The following is a 19,932-nucleotide window of genomic DNA, read 5'->3' as shown; positions in this document are numbered from 1 at the left end:
TTCTATTTCCTCCTGCAACAGGAACTATTAAAACATTATTTGAAAAATCAAAGGAGGGGTAATTTAAATATGCCAAGGAGTCAAGATAAGTCAATGTACCATACAATTTCCTGCAAACATGAGTTGAAGAGGATAAAGTTAAAAACAACTGTTTGAATTTGTGAAAGCAGACAAAACAAAACCAACTAAGCACGGAAGAACTGCAGGCAACATCAAAAATAGGGCAGAAGTCTTAATGTTTGATAGCATTTAATTCAAATTAATGGGCTAATAAAAGTTATAGGATCTTGGGCATAAAATGTTGAAGAAAACAAGTTGTTTTTGCTGAACAGAGATTTTGTAATAAATGCATTCACATATCTGTAACTTATGCTTCTGTAGTCCTTCCAGTGTTATTAAAAGGCAGTCACTCCACCTGCTTTGAAATTTCAGGTCTTTGACACATCTGGTTATATCTAATCCCATACACTTCCTCAGTTGCTAGGAGCTCAGAAGAGTACTTCAACCTGAAGACACCTGTCAGCATCTGCAAATAATGAAGAAATATTTCAAAATACAGTTTTGTTAGAAACAGCAGTTATTTTAGTAAGGAAAATACTCCAAGGCCATAGTCATGTGGTCACTTAGTTTGGAGTAATTCATCAATACAGTGTCACCAAATTATCGAAGTAGTGAATTATCAAAATATTATTTATCTTGTGCCTATGTGTGACATGCACAGATAGTGTTTCTGTGCAAACCGAGCAGGTAGTAGGAAGACTACGATTGCTAAGTTTCATGGGTGCAAATATAGATATTAATTTGCAGTATGGGACTACTGAAATAGAGTAGTATAGTGCTAATTTTTGTGATTTAAAAAGACATAGCTAACAAAATCTGACATGACCATTATTTGATTTATTATGGATGTAATCCAAGGAATGAATAGAACAGCATGCTATGGATCCAGGTCTATGCTCTGTCCTTTCAACCTCCTTAGAAACCAGACAAAGAAAAATAATTAATTTGATTAATAAAATGAAACTTGGATATGTTCCATTGAATTCTTGTCTCAAGTCAATTTGGATATTTATATAAACCTTCTATCCACAACTGATCAAAAAACTGACTTTTTCTTTTAATTAAATATCTCATTTTCTTTATTTCTGGAAATACAGAAATACTGGAGCTTTGTTTCCCTGGTACAATCTAGCCTCCCTACAATGTATCTCAGTGAGATGAGAACATATTCTTGGAGACAGTTTTTGTAAACAAAAACATCAATTCTGTTTCAAACTTTTATGTGTCATTCAAATGGTAGAAGTAAAGAAGTATGTTTTATCCTCCACTGAAAATACTTTATTAGTGAGAAAAAATACTAGGTCACATGCTTAGATTTACTGCTTTGGTTCTAAATGATATCCTGTCACAAGACTAGCTTAAAATGTGTGAGTAGTCCTCTAAATTAGATATTAGATATGCACATAAATAATTAGTCTACATTATGATAACCAAAGAAATAAAAACAATCACTGACAATCAATCCAGACGCCATACAAGCTACATGCAGAGTCTGCATATTTTTTCCACTTTCCTTGCAATTCTAAAAATTATTTTTAATTTATGAATAAATTCTAATAGCAATACATTAAACAGATGCAAAAATTATCAAGCAATATTTCCATTTTCTTTTATTGTCCTAAAACAGTATCTTCCTTAAAAATTAAAAAAAAAACCCCACCATTCAAATGAAAAACTTTTTACTACAGCTCTATTAAGCAGAAATAAAAATCCAAGCATGGAAATTTCTATCTACCTCTGGTCATGCTTTGCCATGGTAGATGATCTGTGCTATATGGAGGATGTTCCTCATGAACTCAAACTTCCTGTTAGGTTTTCATTAATCAAGGTATCACAGTCATTTCAAATTTCTGTGTTTCAGTAAGGGGATTAATTTTACAAGGATCTGCATTAGAAATCTTGCATTACCGGTCTTTTATTCTACCTATTTCAAAAAGACTTCAGGCAGAAAAATATATTTTTCTCCTATTTGTTTCATATTTTGTCCTTTGCACAAAAAACACAGCCATGTGTAAAAACTGATTGCGACCTCAAAATTCTGCATTTAACTGCAAGAAAAAGGACTCAAAGGTCAGCCAGCTACAATATACACTGAAATGGATTCAAAACAGAGACACTGTTGGAAAAAGTAATAGAATATTGATGTCCCTACTCTTAGTGTCTCAAGAAGGTAAAGAAAGTGATAAATTATTATCATCTGTCTTTGGAAGGATACAGTAAGCAAACGCAGAGTCTTCCTTCTAGACCTCTTCTGTTGCTGCTTAGTGCTGATAAAACATTACTTCTTGGACCAAGCCCCAGGACTGGAGGCAAAACATCAACACACAGAGAGCAGATAGAGGATTTTCAGTCCTAAGGCTATTTTAAGGGTACCTATTACAGAAACCATTTGTGGTCTCTGTGCATATGCTTGTGGATTGCCTGTGTCATGCCTTACTATAAAGCAGTGAGGGAGAGCTAAGACCCCTTTCTGACTTATATTTACAACTATATTCATCATCACAGGTCTGCCAAATTTTTTAACTGATTGTAAGCAAGTGTTTACCTTTTGGCTTCTAAACTGATTTTATGAGCCCATAATGCTCTGCCTTGCTATCATCAGTCTTTGCTGGTCAGCTCTCTACCAGGCTAATTCCCATGGCATGATCCTATGACTCAGCAAATGGACACAGATACTGCCCCCAGCCCATATTGCTAGTGGTCAGTGCTGGCCATGAATGCACCCTCTTCCACTCAGTAGCCCATAACTTGCTTTCTCCATAGGGTTGCAGGGCAGATGAGCAGCAGCTAGTGAGAAGGAGAGAGTAACTGGGTGGGAAATCAGACAAAAGCCTATGAAAATCTGGGAGAAAAACTTAGCTGGAAGGCCAATGTTTATTATCATTGCTATTCTTGCCAATGAACCTAATGCATATATTTAGTCAGAATAAATGAACAGAATGCAAATCAGAAAACTAAAACAGTCAGAGAAAGCCATAGACAGGAATGAATACATGGTCCACGAGCACTGACTCATCTCATTTATTCATTAAAATATTTATCCTCCAGAAGACACACACCTAAGCACCCCATGCTGCCATCTATTACAGTATCCCAAGACTCTACTCCTTCAGATAAGCTTCCAGTGCTTTTAAGGAAGAACTAAGCATCCCACAGCATACTCCAACTGTAACACACAATGAAAGCTGCCCACAGGTATAGCAAGGTGCTAAAACAAGACAGCCCAGCCCCCAGAAGAACCACAGCAAGAAAAAAGCAAGAGATACACCAGAGGAGGGCAAATATGCCAAGCTGCACCAGAATAGCAAAGAAAAAAAGGTGGTTATGGACTTAAGTCAAGGTGAAAATAAGATAGTGCTGAGAAAGGGCTTTGGGGGAAGAAACCAGTTCGGTCAGATGGTAGAGAGAAGGATCAGGAAAGCATAGTAGGGAAGAAGAGCAAAGTAGGAAAGAGATTTTGTGACACCATAGTGTATTGCCGCCATCCCAGTCTTTGCATAGCAAAAATTTTCCTCGTTTTTCTGGTTTCAGCCCTTGAGACAGGTGGGAATCCTAAAAGCTTGAGCTTTTGTAAAGATTAAGTCAGTAAATGCCCAAGACTAAGCCTACTGCAATGGTGGTAGGGTGGTCTCCAGGGCCTTTTCTGTACCTTCCCAAGGATGAGACAGTATATGGCACTGAAGAGTATGCCAGTGCTCCTCAGTGCCAGCTTGTTCATTACTGCAATGACTGTGATGCACATTTCCTCTGGTCTACAACCAGTATTTATTAGCAATTACTCCTGTAAAAACTGGAAAAGGGTAGGTGATGTGTAATGGATTCAATATTGGTCCCACCATACCTAGAGATTGCAGACCACTCACTAGTTTATGAAAAGACTAACAGGTAGAGCCTGAAGTAAGAGCAAATTAGTGTAAAGAGTTTTTGAAGCAAATGTTAAATCACAAAAGCTATTCCACCTTCTAAACCACAAAGAATATAAATGTGATCTAAATGTTGCTTTGCTTTAACGCATCTTTGCAAATGGAAGATTATTATGCTGTTAATGCAAGTCCATGAAATGTATTGTATTCTTTCTTCTACTACACCAGACATCCAAAAATAATATCATTTCATATTTTCCATTTTAAACTTAATGAGCCAAATTTTCAAGTGACATCAAAAGGTCATTTTCAAAAAAACACAGAACAATTACACGCCTGATTTCTGTTCAGTTATCTTGACAGCACCTACATAGCAGGTAATTCGTCTTCCAGATGGGCAATTCTGTATCACACAGATACAGAAATGCAACTGATCTTACACAGACTGTAGCTCTTAGGGATTTGGTGCCTTTCTGATAAGTAGAAACAAAGGGCACAATGAAAACCTGTTTCCCTACTCCTTCATTACTATTAAATCCATACATTACTTTAACATTTTAAATATCTTCTGGAATTAGGTTTGGCTCTAGCATTTCCTGCAAGACTGTAATAAGAATGTTATCCACTAGCACTCAGTTTCTTAGAAACTCTACTGAATTTACTGTCAGGCCTGTTGTTCTCATTTATATGTTTCTATGCAGATCCCTTTTTTTTCCTCTCCTTGAAAAAGCTTCTGCAATTTCTCTTGTTACCCATTGATCAGAGTGGTAAAGAATGCTGTGTATCATTGAGCAACATCTTCTGGTACAGTAACTCCATTAGCCCTGCAGCTGCTGCCGCAGATGCAGCATATGCACTCTCACAGCAAACAAGCCTTTCTTAAAAAGCTGTGAGGGTGTCTGGTGACGGCAAGATTCCTGCTCCCTGCCTGGGGCAGGCAGTGGGATCTAGACAGCCTCTTTGGCCGCTTGACTTCTCACAAGGCTTGCAGTGCCACCATCTTCATCCTCTCTCTGGACTAGGATGTTACAGGGAGTTTTATGAATCACCTCCTTCTGAGAAATAGCACCTTTCAAGTCACATTAGCAGCCATTGGAAGAGTTTTGCTTCTGCCTTGACTGCTCCCTGTTTGCCCCAGGGCTCCTGGAGAAGGGGGTAGAGACACTGTGAGTCTGCACCATCTCCAGCCTGCCAGGATGAGGGAAACACAGACACTCCAGTCTGTGACTGTTTCCTGAGTGCTGATGGCACAGCCCAGAGAGAGGGTCCTCACCTCAAACATACCTACAAGTCTTCAGACAAGCAGAATTGGTCCATTTTCTCAGGGCAATCATGACTCCATGCACTGTCCACAAGGCAAGTGTTTGCTAACTTGGGTCAGTAAGTCAGTTGTCCTTTTTCCTCCCAAGCAGTTCACTTACAATTAGTCATTTACAATGCAAGGGGCAAGACGGGGCAAAGGCTCTCACAGCTTCTCTACTGGCTGGGGAGCCCATGCAGGTCTGTCCTTTGAGGGGAGGAGGACAAAGACAGTGCCACCATTCCTGGGTGAAGGCAGCCATTGGAGGCCTGGGGACACAGCCTTGGTCTGGTCTCACAGCAGCTGGAATGGAGCATGCTGCAGAAGCTGAGACAAAGCTAAGCCCAGGAACAGGTTCATTTTTGCCCTTTTGGTCAATGAGCACTCAACTCCAGTTATATGAAAACCCCTTCCAGAATTGCAGAATTTTAATTTTTACAGAAATTAAATGCATAAATAATGTACAGCAGCAGATTATCAGAGCAGGTAGGAGATATAACACAGATTTGACAAAACCCACTTCTACTTTGGTATTGCAGGAGCTTGACTGAAAGTATTAGTTCTTGCTACAGCATTTTAAAATTGCCTTACTTTATGGTCCTTTATTCACACAATGCCACTGTCTTCTGATACTGCAAGGGAGAAAATAATATATATTTTTGAAATATATTTTTAAATTGTTTTCTAAGGGATATCAAGAGACAGAATGAAATCTGCTGCCCAGCCCCTACAGTACCAGCCATTTGGAGGGCTGACAGTTTCAGGGGCAGAGAAAGGCAGAGAAGACAAAGCTTTAGAGTTAATAATTGGTGTTGATATGATTGGTAAAATATGCCAAAAGTCTAAGTGGCTTTATGATAAAACAGATCAATTCTGCATTTATGCTGACTGCAGAATCAGTCCCCATGGTTTTTGACCACTGAGCCCTGGCTCTTGTTGTTGCAGCTCCAGCTGTGTGGTACCTAAGAGAGAAAGCAAAGGCCTGAAAGCTGGGAACTGATTTCTTCTCCTATTAATTTTCTCTGTTTTGTTTCTTTTCTTCTTTGCCTCTGTTTCGTGAGTTCTTTTACTCAGAGTTCGAATTAAAATGCAGGAGACAGGGAGTTTATCTTTGGATTTAGATGTTTATTATATCTTATCTATAATACAGCTGCACAGAGTGTGCCTCGAAGTTAACAAGGTGAAAATGGCCCCAAGTTGTAACTTCCAAGGTCTTTTAAAGTCCAATCTATCCAATTACAGAATGGCAACTAATTTATTTTTACTTATAATCCAGTAACTAAACATTCAGGTTCCACACTGCGGGTTTTTGAACCAATACCAAAACACCCAGATTTGTGAAGAAGAAGGAGGAAAGAAGAAGAGCTAAGCCCCACCCAAAATCCTCCATATTGTTACTGTATCCCACAAACCTAATTTTTCTACATCTCTACATATCCCACCCAGTGAATTACCTTTAATTACACAGCAACAACCTCAGTGTTACCACACAATCTGGGAAGCTTTTCCCAAGGCCTCAGGTTAAATGCAGAGTGCTTTTGAGGATCATTGCCTATCAACACTGAAAGACTGAAAGTCTCTGAACTCAGGGTTCCCACATTCTCCCAGGTTAAAAAAAAAAAAAAGATTTCTTCACTTGGGTGAAAGGCAGATGTGTGAATCAATACCTGACAGGATTGTCCTAAAAACAGGAAGAAGGCTTAAACAGTTACTTTTATGTGTTTTATGGTCTTTGATTTTTTTTTCCCTGCATTATCAAATTTTTGCAGCACCAGGATTTTGCCAACTGTATGTGATACCAAGACAGGAAGTTCTGCCAAAGGATTGCTTGAAGGTAGGGGAAGAAAGAAGAGAGTGTTCTTCAATTTAACGTCCATGATGAGCAGTTTATAAGGTCTGCATATTTAAAGTACTTTGCATTGTTCCTGCATAATTCCAGCCTTGTTTTAGAAGCAAAGACATGACTGATCATCTCAGTTGGATTCAGAAGTTTCCATTTCTTGACATCAGCTGACATTTTGTGAATTATTTAGAGTGGGACACTAAAGCATACATTAAATCTCCCCTAAAAGCTTAACTCTTCAAGGTGAATGTCTGGGTTTCCTGACATTGGAACATCTCATCCAAAGACAGTATGCAGGAGCCAAACTCACCCTTTTGGCCCCTCAAACCTATTGCTGCCATTTTATCATTCTGCAGATTCAGACAATCTAATAAAGCACACTGAACCTTTGAAAATTAATGAAATCCAAAGACTACATTTTTTCCCAAGGCAGGAAACTGCCAGGCTCACAGTGAAAACCTTCAAAAGACAAACACTATAGGCTCTGCTGTGAACATTTTCCTCACCAAATATTCAAAACTGCTGTACCAAGGAAGACAATCCATTTCAGCAGATACCCACAGTCATGGTGCTAAACTAATTCCAGAAAATGATGTTCATCTCCTCTGGGATATGTGGGCAGCCGTGTGAGGCACCAGAACACGTGTCAGCAACAGAAACCCAAAGGCTGCATACTGAGAGACAGTGGCACAGAGTAAGGATATCTATCGAATGGGAGGGTAGAGGTTAAGGACTAGGACTTCCATTCACAGAATTGCAGAAACACAGAACGATTAAGGTTGGAAAGGACCACTGCAGGCCATATAGTCCAACTTCCCCACTCAAGCAGGGTCCTCAGGACCTTGGACTGTCTTCAGGCGGCTTTGGACCATCTGCAGGGAAAAAGAATTTGCAGCCTCTCTGGTCAATCTGTTCCAGTGTTCAGTCACCTGCACAGTAAAAAATTTCATCCTCTTGTTCAGGTGGAACTTCCTGTCCATCAGTTTCTGCCCTTTTCCTCTTGTCCTATTGCTCAGCAACATCAAGGAGGGCCTGGCTCCACCACCTGACACCCTCCCTTCAGACACTTACATACATTGATAAGAAATCCTCACAGTCTTTTCCAGGATGATCAGGCCCAGCTCCCTCAGACTTTATTTGTAAGAGAGATATTCCAGTGTTTTCATACTGAGGAGCCCAGAACTGGACACAGCACTGCAGATGTGGTCTCACCACGACTGAGTAGAGGGACAGGATCACCTTCCATGACCTGCTGGCAATGCCCTTCCTAATGCCCCCCAGGATACCATTGGCCTCCTTGGGCACCAGGACACTCTGCTGGCTCATGGACAGCTTGGTGTCCACCAGGACCCGCAGGTCCTTCTCTGCAGAGCTGCCCCCCAGCAGGTCAACCCCAGCCTGTGCTGGTGCCTGGGCTTGTTCCTCCCCAGGTGCAGGACCTGTGGTGCATGCAGCCTTTGCTGAATTTCAGATGGTTCTTCTCTGCCCATCTCTCCAACATGCCAAGGTCCTTCTGCAGGGCTGCAGAGCCCTCTGGGGTATCAGCCACTCATCCCAGCTTTGTGTTCTCAGTGATTTTCCCCTTTTTACAAGTCAGGGATGAACAAGTTAAACAGTTCCGGCCCTAGGACTGAGCCTTGGGGGACATCACCAATGACAGGCCTGCAACTAGACCCTGTGCCACTGATTTTGACCCTCTGGGATCTCTTGTTCAAGCAGTTCTCAATCCACCTCTCTGTCCACACATCCAGCCCACATCCCTGAGTTGGTCTATGAGGACATCATGGGAAACAGCATGAAAAGACTTTCCAAAGTCCGGGTAGACAACATCCACCCACTGCTCTCCCCTCATCTATTCATGTAGTTGTTTCATCACAGAAAACAATCAAGTTGGTTACGCAGGATTTCCTTTTGATGAATCCATGCTGACTGCTCCTGGCCACCTTCTTGTCTTCATGTTCAGAGATGGCCTCCAGGATGAGCCATTCCTTCACCTTCCCGGGGATTAGGGTGAGACTGCCTGGTAAGTGGTTCCCTGGGTCCTCCTTCTTCCCAGTTTTGAAGACTGGGGTGCCATTTGCTTTCTTCGAGTCCTCAGGCACCACTCCTGATCTTCATGACCTTTCAAAGATGATAGTGAGTGACACAGCAATGAAGTCTCAGTTCCTTCAGTACTCGTGGATGCATCCCATCAGGGCCACAAGTCCAAACTTGTGGATGTCAAATTTGACTTAATGGTCTCTAACCCAATTCTTCTCAGCCAAAGGAAAGTTTTCCTTTCTCCAGGTCTTCACTCTGGTCTCCTGGGTCAGGGTTTCCCTAAGGGATGGGCTTAGCAGTAAAGAATGAAGCAAAGAAGCATTCAGCATCTCAGCTTTCTCTACAACCTTGATTGTGATGGTGCCATGATGATTTTTTGCCTTTTCTTTTATACCCCTTTTATATACCTTTTTATAACTTTTGTATTCTTAGTGGTTTTTAGCCTACATTCTTAGACTTATTTGTCAAGCTAGGAGACTAAACGTCTTAGAAGCCTCATAGTTAGGGATCAGAAAGCCCCAGACCCCAAGGTCCTCTCCAGAACACATTCTGTAAACTAAGATAGAACCATCCAGGGGAAGGTTCCTTAGGGAGGGGGGCTCACTTGAGCTTCTCATTGGGGAATCCTTGATAGATATACTAATTAGTAAGACCTATAATGTTATACCCGAGCTATTGTGGGTGTGCACTGTGGTGTGCATTTCAGTGCATTACACCTGGATGTGGTGCACCTAAGGATCCTTAAAATAAATACAGAGGCAAAAATCCCTTTTTCCCTTCTAACCATGTTTGATTCTTGATTTTAAGACCAGGAAAAGGCATCAGTGAGGGTCCCTGTTTCATTCAGTAGCAGGCCCATATTTTCCCTAGCATTTCTTTCATTACTGATGTATTTGAAGAAGCTCTTCTTCCTGTCCTTAGTCAGATTTAATTCCAGCTACACCCTGACCTTCCTCACTGCAATTCTGCATACTCTGACTATATCCATGTATTCATCCTAGGAGTCCTGTCCCTACTTCCACCCCATGTCTGGGTTTTCCCCATTCCTTGTTCATCCATGCAGGTCTCCTCTTCCTTCTTCTCACTTGCTAGCCCACGGGGATGGATACACCTTCCTTGAACCTGGAGGAAGTAATCCTTAAATACTGACCAGCTTGTTGGACTCACTTTCCTGCAGGGCCGTTCCCACAGCATTCTTCCATGAAGTTCCATGAAGAGGCCAAAACTGGTTCTCCTGAAGTCTAGGGTTGCAATCTTATGTTCTCCATCCTTGCAGGATACTGAAGTCCGCAATCCATGGTCACTGCAACCAAGGCTGCCTCCAGCCTTCCTTGTTAGTTAGTTAAGGTCCAGCAGCACACCTTTCCTTGTTGGCTCCCTCACAGCCTCTGTGAGAAAGTTAACATCGGGGTAACCTGAGAGAAACCGCAGGGGTTTTTTAGGCCTTGCTGTGTTGTTCCTTCAACTGATGTCAGGGTGGCTGAAGTTCCCCACAAGACCCAGGACTTGTGACTGTGAGGCTACTTCCAGATGTCTGTAAAAGGGTTTGTCCACTTCCTCCTCCTCATCAGAGGGCCTGTAGCAAACACTCACAGCAGTGTCACCTTTGTCAGTCTGCCCTTTAATCCTAATACATAAAATGTCATCTCACTCATCATCCCCCCCCCCAGGCAGAGCTCCAGCTGCTTCTCTGCAGTTCTGTTCATCAGGCTCTGGGCTAAGCCTGTGGGGAGCTGAGGTCCCCATCCCTATTCACAGTAACTCCACTGTAGCATCAATGTGAATATTGCCTTGGTAAAGGTGTCTGCACAGCTCCTCGTGTGTCTCACCAGTATGGATCATAAACATAGGCCCAACTGTCTTTGTGCTGCTTTTCTGTAAGATAAGTGACTATTTTCATAGGAGGGGATTTGCTGTTAATACTTGTGCTTGGAAAAGAGAAAGTTTATAAGGCTAATGCCCAAGCATGCCTAAGCACAGATTTCCCTTTTCAATGCAAGTCTCAAGAACACAGAAGATTTCTGAGCACATTTAACTTCTCTATGTCTTCCAGAAAATCCATGTGCCACCTGGGAACTGGGCAGTGATCTTTTAGGTCTTTATGGATGTACAGAACTCTCCCACTCTAAATACAAGTGAAATCCTAGACAGGAAGCCCTTCTTCAAGCACATGCCTTAGAAAAACAATATAATTGGAATCATTCTGCATTAAATACAGATAGTTCAAAAATTTCTATGCCCTTCAGAAGACATGTTGTGCAGTGCAGCAGCAGTGAAGGACAATAGTTACACTGATTTTTTTGGTGATTCAGGAAAGGCTGAGTTTCAGCATAGGAAACAGTCACTTTCTCTTGTATTGATGGGCTACTACACCAATAGAACAGACCAAGGCAGGCAGATTGCAAGCCTTATTCCTCTGAGGTAAAAATGAAGGCCATTTGAGAGTATTATTTATTTGGATAAGACCAGTGCTTTGATGAATTCTCAGCCTGTTAGGTTAGTATGCATTAAAATACTTAATGATCTTCCATCTGTTAAGTCAACGGCATAGAAATTCTCATCAATAAGGTTCATCACCATCAATACGTGGGAAACAGTGTCAGCTACCTGTCTCCTAGATCCCAGAATCATAGAATCAGAGAATGATAGAATGAAAGAGACCATAAAGATCATTTAGTTTCAATCCCACTGCCATGGACAGGGACATCTTCCAGTAGACCAGGTTGCTCAGATCTCCATCCAGGATGGAGCATCCACAACTTTTCTGGGCAACCTGTTCCAGTGGCTCACCACTACCACAAAGAATTTTTTCCTGATATCCAATCTAAACCTCCTCTTCTTTCAGTCTGAAATCATTCCCCCTTGTTCTGTTACTATGTGCCCTTGCAAACAGACTCTCTCCAGCTTTCTTATAGGATCTCTTCAGGTACTAGAAGGCCACAGTCAGGTCATCCTGAAGCCTTCTCTTTTCCAGGCTGGACAAATCCAATTCTCTCAGCCTTTCCTAATAGGATGGGTGCTTCATCCCCTCAATCAACTTGATGGCCCTCCTCTGGACTTGCTCCAACAGGTCAATGTCCTCCCTATGTTGGGCAGGACTACAAAAATGTTCTCTTCTCTGCCTAATATGCATGCATAGTCACTGTCACGACGGCATCTGGTGACACTTTCAATCCTGTGTCACCACTTAATCCTCTTCTACAACCACAGAAACTGAGACATAGAAGACCTTCAGTTACAAGGGAATATCATGTACCAAGCTTCAACTTCAAACAGCAGATTTAAATCCAGAGTTACATCCATAAGTCTTTGTCTTAATGAAAGTGAGATCTTTGGGAAATGAAAATGCAAGTACTCTTTTAAAATGTTGCTATTGGTGCCTTGCTTCCAATGATGCAGGAAATTGGTCATGAAACAGCTGTTTGAATCTGGAGGTGTTGGAAGGTGCAGGATACCACTTTACTCTAGACGTCCCTTTCCTTTCTTTTCAAAATGCCTATTTTCCAGCTGACAGCATTTGCTTAAGTCTGAGCTTCTGACTAAGGGATTTAATGGCTGAAAAATTGCCGAAGGGTCAGAATCCTCCAGCTCGGTTCATCCTTGGGTCACTGCATTGATCTGAGACTGCGGACAAGAGCCAGACCTCTCCAAAGTATTTTATGCCTTATAGTGAAATGCAAGTATTGTACTTGATGCACTGTTTAGAAATGTAATTGATTTTAAAGAGCTCAGAGTCTCTTGGATGAAGCCACTAATGGCACACAAAGCTGTTATTGCCATTCTAAAACTTGCTGAAATAAAATAAATGCTATAAAGAGCAAGACCCTACCTAGCAGTCTAACTAAGATTTCTTTTTTGTACATCCTGTTTGGAAAACCTACTTGAACAAGTATGAAATTTATACCCTCCTCTAATGAATCAGGCAATGTGTTGAGGCTATTCCGGCAGCTAAAGGGTACATTGCCCTAAATTCATACCCACACAGGAAAGTGTGTGTGTGTCTGCATCGGTGTTACCTCTTACAAGCATTAAAGAGCGCGTGGGTGCAACAAGGTAAATGCATGTATGGATTCAGCACAGGTTGGATACCAAACATTCCATGTGCATGTATGCAAAAGAAATCTTACTTGTCTTCATCACTCTCAGAAGATTTGCTCCATATATTCTTCTGCAGGAACAGCTGAAAAATGTCTTATGTATAACTATGTTACAGTATGCAGACATGTAAGAAAGAGGGAAATGGCTTTAAAATACTCCAAGCAATTTGGTCAGTAAAGCATGCTGTAGTACCCTGGCAGTCTTTCAGAAAGCTACACTACAGGTTTAACTGGTCAGCCATCTGTACAAAACTTTAAAAACATTTTCAGCTATAAACCATATAATCCATAGACCTGTTCCTTTCTGATAGAGCACAAGCTGTGACAGTCCCATATTTTATGCATAGCAAATCTCCTGTGTTCCTGCAGATCCATCCATCTGGTATAAATTAGAATCTCTGTGAAGGGTAGTATTGGCTCTTGGGTTTTTTTATTCATCACAAAGCAAAATGTATATATACTCTTTCTCCTTGTATTTTTTATTCATCACAAAATAAAGTGTAAATACACTCTTTCTCTTTTAAAACTGAACATGGAAAAAATATGGCAATGCAGCAAAGGAAAAACAAAAGCACAGCATTAAAAACAAGCATAAGCGTATTTTTTTTCCTACTGTCTCACACAACATACAACCAGAGGGCATTTCATGTCTTTATATTCTCTCAACAGCACAAACATATTCTGCATATAAAACCCTGGGGAGAAATTACTATAGAGAAACTCCACAGAGTCCTACACTAGCCTACCACGTGGCTTTTTGATCTGCAAAAGGGGCTTTTCCCACCATCACACAGCACAAGCCATCAGATGCAGAATTAGTGGCCCAAGCCCCAGCTGTTCCTACTCATGAGAACAGGATTTGGGCTCTGCACATGTTACTGTACAGGCTGAAGCACCCCGGCAAAGCACCACTCCCATACAGCTGAGCTATATAAAGGAGCCTTGTATCTTGTGCAACTCAGAACAAAAATAAGCTTTTGCTGACATATGCCGCCGTGATTTTTTTGTTGTTGCAGAATAGAGATTAGCTCAGTTGGTTAAAGCATGGTGCTAATAGCACCAAGATTGCAGGTTCAAGATGGGCCATTCCCTTAAGAGCTGTGGGTCCCTTCCAAATCAGAATATTCTGTGACCCATGATCTCTATCAGTGAAGTGCTAAATAATGTTTTGACAGCAATGTTAAAGGACAGTTTTAAACCAACTCACAGGTTTTCTAGGACTAGAAATAGAAAAAATTACCTGCAGTTTATTTTACCCATAGCTTATTGTCTCAGTCTACCAGTTCCTGAGAAGCATCGCGTTGATACTGCTGGTCTAAGCTGTAGCACTTGAGACGTTCCCAGACACTTCACTGATAAAGATGTTGATCATCTCAGACATAATTAATGCTGACAACAAATTGGTAGGATTGCCACAGACTTGCTGCCGTACCGTCCCATGGCTAGCACGTTGTCCTGGTACCGTGCGAACTGCTGCCTGCCCCGAGCGGACAGATGGAGTCCGATTGCAGCGTGGGGGAAGCTGGCGAAGCACCTGCTCATGTTCGCCTGGCTCCCTGATGGCAAGGTGTGCGAAGGAGGTAGGATAAAGCAGAGGGACTCCACGTGGAGGAAGTGAGTTTATTGCAGGGTAAGAAACCCATGAGGAAACACAACCTACACGGCCAGGTGGGGCAGTTTTCTACCCCAACAAACAGGCATGGAAAACACAAAGTAACCAATGATATACCAGCCAGGGGATGTCATTAGGGCGGGGAGAAGGGGTTACAGCAAATGGGAAATGGGGTTGGTGGGGAGGTCTAACAGAAACCAATCAGCTACCAAAGAACCTAGAGAAGAACCTAGATCACTCTGGGGAAGTGGCCGGATATGAGAAATACGAGGAAAGGAAGCTGCGGCTAAAGGTAAGGCACAGATTTATGTATTTTTCACAGCATTAGGAATGCTCAAGACTTTTGGGGCTGGCCCTGGGGTTGGTCATGGTTCACTGCAAGAGACTGCTGAAAGATATAGCTCAGGAGCCTGGAGCTGGCACAAGGGACAGAGACATTGCTCCCCCAGAGTTGCTGCACCAAGAGCTGCCACAACATTTCACTAATGAATTAACACCTTTTTGCCTTTCAGGAAATGCAATTATCTGCTCTCGGGGGTCTCTCACCCAAAGACAGAGAGTGATTACTGCACCTTGCAGGACAGCCCTCAGAAAATCTGGCCTTGGACCCATGTGATCCCTGGGAAGCAAGGCTGGCTGAGCACACAGTGAAGCTGGAGTAAAGCATGCGATTGGGCTGAAGCATTTAACATGCATCCCTTCATGAAACACATGTGGGGAAAAAACCCTCTCATGAACATGCAGGCTTCTCAAAACTGTAAAAGACCGTCTATGCTAAAAAGCCAAACGTGTCCTGGGCTGCATCCAAAGCAGTGTGGGCAGCAGGGTCTGGGAGGGGATTCTGCCCCTCTGCTCTGCTCTGCTGAGACCCCACCTGCAGGGCTGCATCCAGCTCTGGGACCTCCAGGATAAAAGGTTATGGATCTGTTTGACTGAGTCCTGAGAAGGGCCATGAAGATGATCAGAGTGATGGAGCGCCTCTTCTAGGAGGACAGACTGAGAGACTTGGGGTTGTTCAGCCTTGAGGAGAACAGGCTCTGAGGACAACTAACAGCTATCCAGTACCTAAAGACGGCTACAAGAGAGCTGGAGAGGGACTTTTTACAAGGGTAGGAAGTGACAGGACAAGGGGGAATGGCATCAAACTGGAAGAGGTAGATTAGATATTACGAAGAAAGTCTTTATGGTGAGTGTGGTGAGACACTAGAACAGGTTGCCCAGGGAAGTTGTGGATATCCCATCCCTGATGGTATTCAAGGCCAGGCTGGATGGAGGTTTGAGCAACCTGGTCTAGTGGAAGATGTCCCTGTCCATGGTGGGGGATTGGAACAAGGTGATCTCTAAGGTCCCTGCCAACCCAAGCCCTTTTAGGATTCTATGCAATTATTTTTCTGCAGATTATAAAATCAGATAGGGTCAGTGAGCAGTACAGAATGATTAAAAAGGTACATTGAAGATGGTAATTACATGTATGAAAAGATATATTTCTGTCTGTATGTGTCTCATAGCTCTGATTTCCTCCCCACTGCTTGTGGTAATTACACACACATAGCAAGATGCAGAGCTCAAGGAAAGCTGTATTTGTTCACACTACTGCCTGTTGAGTATGGTTTTGCAGTTTTTTTGTATTAGTGTCTGACAAACAGTGTTGCAATTGCCAAGGATTCTGGTGACAGCAGCAGAATAGTTTTGCAATGTCACTCAGTGTGGCCAGGAATGGTTTTAATCTCACGGACGAGCATTTAACTTATGCAGTGCCCTTTGAATCAATGTACTCAGTACACACATTAATAATTAATATTGAAGTGCAATATAAAAATGTGACAATGCTGCACATTTAATCCAATATAGTTACACCAAAGCTGAATTTGGCCCACTGTATTGACTTACAATTAAAAACAGAGGCACAATTAAAAACAGGAGCTGAGAGAAAAAAGAAACTAAATATGTTGCTGTGGGGAAAATATACCCTACAACTGAAAAAATAACTTTATGAAATAGATTAAAACCTGAAATACAAAACATTTATTTCTCTGTAAACTTAGCATTTGGAAAGTGTTTGTGCAATGCTATGGCAGTATTTCCCTTATAGATATATGTTGAAGGAGAAAGGCAAAAACAAGCTTGTGGTACGGTGGCGTGAATCTCAGCAATAACCAGGTTCACTGCACAGAAGTACATGCAGCAGTTTGGGGTCTTTTGTTTTAATAAGCCCTCTGAAGCTGGAATTTTCACAAGTGCTTTTAAATTAGCTCTGCACCCTCTTTGTTGTATGAGGACAGCCTGTGTGTGCATCTATTACCCACATGATGAATGTCAAAAAAGGCAGAATGCAAATTCAAGCTGCAGCCAATTAAAACTGGACTGGAAGACGTGCCAGGGGACTGTGGAGCAGCCGCAGCTCCCTGCTAGTTACTGGCAAACCCGTGGTCTGTGCTTTCAGTTGCAGACTCACACACATCCCCCACCCCAACAAGTCCCAAAGCAAACACACCATGCACTCAGGGTTTGCCTTGCCAGGCTCCACCAAGGACCTGGTTTGTCAAATGCTGCATTTGGAGGGAGTGCAGACCCCCAGCACAGCTGAAGTATGAGATCATTTATGGACAAGATGGTCCCAAACAAGGAGTGCTCACCACTTGCTTGGATGCATAGCTCTGGGAGAAAAATCATGTAAAAAACCAGCTTGTACTGAGGCAAAACAAAATCAAGCAACACAAACCATCTGAAGCACCTTAGAGTTCATGTGGGCATCTTTATCTTCTTGAACCCTGTAATCCTGTCATCGACCTCCTGCATCACCACTCACCTTCACTTTCATGCTTAATACTTGCAAGTAGGGTCTGTTTTGACACAGTGAGTTACTGGGAGACAGAAGGCTTTGCCCCAGTCAAGAAATTGAATAGTCATATCTCTCAGCTATAATACAGTTTACTTCCCACAAATGTAATAATACCTCCATGTAAAATTATACGTACAAGCTTCCAATATTATATTTCCTTACCCTATTCCCAGGCATCATGTAATATTTGCAACTTCAAAGATATAAAACATTCCAGCTGCTCCAAAATTTTCAGAAGTTAAGTCACAAAAGTCACTGTGGTCTTTACATTTTGTTTTGGAGCTTTTAGAGACACTGAACTATACACAGGCAAGAGCAGGATTGCAGAACAGAGGAACAGCAAACATGAACTAATCACTCTAAGACAGCACAGTAAGCAGAAATTTATTTCAAGACCGGTTTAATCAAGACAAAAGATCCCTGCTCCAGATCAATATGGCATTTTACATTTGGATCACATTAGGCAGAGGAAGAAACCTTTAGAGAATAAACAAACCTTTCCCTATGGATATTTCATATCAGGATCTCTTCTACACCTACAATGGTCCAAGTTGTGCTACACAGCTGGCTTTTCTGAGAAAGGAAATACCATTGGACAAACAGTCGGAGGCATCCAGGGGAACCCTGGTACTTTTAAGTTCAGATTTCGTGCCCCTGCTTTATGGTTCAATGTTCCCAGGAAACAGGCTAGTGATGTGGGAACCTTGTGGCACAGAAGCACTGATGTCTCATGTTCAGTGAAAGCTGTGAAACTAAAATTTGCATCTCCTTTGCTAACAGCAGCCAAGAGGAATTAGGTACAAATGGATAAAGGTATGCTTAACTCTTACTGGAAGCTAATATGTCATTGCTGTTTGCTTATACAAGCAAACAGCTTCATAAAAGACCATCACACGCTCACATCTATATATCCAGCTCCAAAAAAAGTTTCTGCACATTTGTAATGATGGGCATTGCTCCTCTACAGGTGGTAGTAGTAAGTCAATTAAAGGAGTACTGACACCGGGGCCAAATAAAGAAGCCAGAAGTAGAAGTTGGAGGCTGCTGAGAAGGGATAGTGAGCAGACGATGAGACCTGCCTTTCTGTAGGCTACCAGTGGGAGCAAGAGGAGTTACCCATTGCCTCAGACACATTTCAACAAAAGTACTGCTTTCTCTATCCTTCCTGAAGCTTTGAAATTTCCCTTGCTCAGGAGTGAGCATTGTTTTTTGGGTGGACCATGGTGGTGCCATGGGTGGTGCCCCAGCACAGGTTTCTCCCATCTGTGGCCTATCCTAACTGAAATGGAGGATCAGAGAGTTCACAATGAGATATGAGCAAAACCAGAAGAGATCTTTCGTTCACCAATGCACACCTGCAAGGCCAAGGCTTCAATTTACTCAGTACTCTGAGTGGATGCTCCTGGGGTAGAGGAATGTTATTTTTTATCATCTTCAATAATAATGTTTCACTGCAATCTCTACAGGTTTCAGCATTGATTTGGCTGTAAAAGTAAAGACACTGTCTGGCCCTGCTCTAGTCCCACAGTTTCTCTGCAATTTAAGGACTCTGCTGTGTGGCTTCCAGTGCAGTCCCTTGCTGGAACCAGCAGCAGCAGGCCTGGGACCATCATGGCATGATTCTGGGGCTGCTAGAGGAAGGAGGAAGTGAATGACACAAGGGCCTCTTGACACAAGGATGTTCAGTCAGCAGCTAGAGCACAAAGTTAGTACATGGCTGTAGAGCCATGGAAAGCATTTTATGCATTGTCTGTATGAAAACTGTATGGCTATTTTCCCAACCCAAAAGCTGTTTTTATGACTTTTGCAGCTCCATAATGCCACATAAATAATGCATTCATCCTGGGTGTGCTGGTTTTGTCTGGGGTGGAGTTACTTTCCTTCACAGGGGCTAGCATAACGCTGTGTTTTGGTCTTGTGTTGAAAGCAGGTTGCTAATATAGAATGTTTTTGTTGTTACTGAACAGTGCTCAGCCTGCTCAGCAGGCTTTTCTGCTTTTTGTACTGCCAATCTGGCAAAGAAGTTGGGGGTGCTTGGGATGCTGGGAAGAAGCACAGCCAGGATAGGTGACCCAGACTGACCAAAGGGATACTCCAGACACTGTGGCATCAAGCTCAGTGTATAAAGTGGGGAGAAGAATGTTGAGGTGACTGAGCCAGCAATTGTGATGGCTGAGGGACTAAGGAGCCCTGAAATAGCAGAGGCCTGATGCAAGCCACTGTGTCTGGGAGAGGACCAGTGCTGCGCCTCCCCGGGTGTCTGCTGCTGATCTGA

At 42.4% G+C, this 19,932-nt stretch overlaps 1 long non-coding RNA gene across 1 annotated transcript; it reads right to left on the bottom strand.

Moving 5' to 3' along the window:
• Nucleotides 1-232: 232 nt before the first annotated feature.
• Nucleotides 233-14,574, bottom strand: LOC121657463. Its single transcript, XR_006013636.1, has 2 exons — nt 14,444-14,574; nt 233-526 (listed from the first exon to the last, which is right to left on the bottom strand). It is a non-coding gene; the product is annotated as an uncharacterized LOC121657463 (long non-coding RNA).
• Between the last annotated feature and the right edge of the window lie 5,358 nt (nt 14,575-19,932).

This window comes from Corvus kubaryi, unplaced genomic scaffold (genome assembly GCF_017639235.1).
Source record: "Corvus kubaryi isolate FWS band 111438036 unplaced genomic scaffold, C.kubaryi_AGA036_p1.0 split1-37296, whole genome shotgun sequence".
Classification (NCBI taxonomy): domain Eukaryota; kingdom Metazoa; phylum Chordata; class Aves; order Passeriformes; family Corvidae; genus Corvus; species Corvus kubaryi.
The sequence above is the reverse complement of the archived record's forward strand: the minus strand, read 5'-3'. Positions and strand labels throughout refer to the sequence as shown.